A 1632-nucleotide genomic window follows, 5' to 3' on the forward strand; every position below is an offset into this window, starting at 1 on the left:
GGAAAGGTACTAAGGTTATCCGAATCCGCCTCGCCAAATCAAACAACATGTTCTTGCATTTTATGCATACAATAGACAACCAAAAGGTTTATACATTGTTCAAAAGTCGTAAACACGCACATTAAATCATTCGATGAATCCATCCGTTAAAAGAATCACAACGAATATTTAATTGAGATCAAATCATTCACTGTATCCGTAGATCACAATGGATATTAGTCTCAATCCAATCATTCGATGTACCCCCAGATGAAACACAACGAATATAAAATTTAGCATGAATAAAAGAACAACATTCAATCAAATGAAATTAATCAAACAATTGAATTGACTTTGAACAACAATTTAATTAAAAATCACATTGTATACATAAAACGAGTTCAAAGTGGCAAAATGCCCAAAAAACACGAAAACGACAAAGAACAGCGCCCCTGGCGCGCCTTCGTACGTTTACAATGGAAACAAATGATATTTATAAGCTAATTTTAGGGTTTTAGCGGTGCCAGGTTGGCCGAGTGCGCTTGATCGCACTCTAGGTGTGCTCGATCGCACTCGTGCACCATGTCTAGTGCTAGGCAGGGAGCGAATGTGCTTGATCGCACTAAACATGCGCTCAAGCGCACTTCCAGTCCGAATTAGCCTACTCTTGTGAAACATGACTTTGTAGATCTTTGAGTTATCTTTCTAATGACACCAAGCGCACTTCTAGTCTGAATTAGCCTACTCTAGATATGGCCTTTTTTTGTGGGACTCGTCAGGTGCGAATCATCGCTTGATCCCAATTTGCTGCCAATGCTCCATGAAGTGTCTTAAGCCCCAGAATTAATAGAATGAGTTGCAAATATCACCTTAAAGCCACATTTTTCTCTTAACAACCTAAAAATCACTAAAACACCAAAACATCAGAACATAATAAATCTAAGGGCTTAGCAAATGCAAATTAAGGGGGTCCAAATATGCAATATTTGGCCCTCATCACTCCATATAAGAAACTACTTCTCGTCTCCTAGGCATCCTCAGGCTAACAGGCAAGTGGAAATCACCAACAAGACATTCTTCAAACTTTTGAAGAAAAAACTTGGTGATCCTAAGGGAGATTGGGTTGAGGATCTTCCGGAGGTGCTGTGGACATATCGAACTACTAGATGAACTCCGAGCAAAGAGACTCCTTATGCCCTAGCTTTCGGGACCGAGGTGGTCATCCCCGCCGAAGTGGGCTTGGGCAGTTTCCGAGTAAAGACTTTTCAGCCCATGACTAATGATGAAGGTCTCCAGCTAGATTTGGATTTGCTACAGGAGAAACGGGACCGGGCCTAAGTAACCATGACAGCATACCTAGAGAGAGTAGCACAGTACTTCAGTAAGAGGGTCAAGCATCGAAGCTTCAAAGTTGGAAATCTGGTCTTGCAAAAAGTCACCATCACTACTAAAGATCCAGTTGAAGGCAAGCTAGCTCCCAATTGGGAAGGACCATACAAGGTGATCAAATGCAGAAGAGCGAGAGCATACTACCCCAAGACCATGAGGGAAAGCCACTCCCCAGGCCATGGAACGCCGAGCACCTTAAAAAATACTTTGTCTAAGTTATTATAGTTTTGCAAAGGAGATTTATTTTCTATGTAATTTTCATTT

Source organism: Corylus avellana, chromosome ca4 (genome assembly GCF_901000735.1).
Source record: "Corylus avellana chromosome ca4, CavTom2PMs-1.0".
Taxonomy (NCBI): domain Eukaryota; kingdom Viridiplantae; phylum Streptophyta; class Magnoliopsida; order Fagales; family Betulaceae; genus Corylus; species Corylus avellana.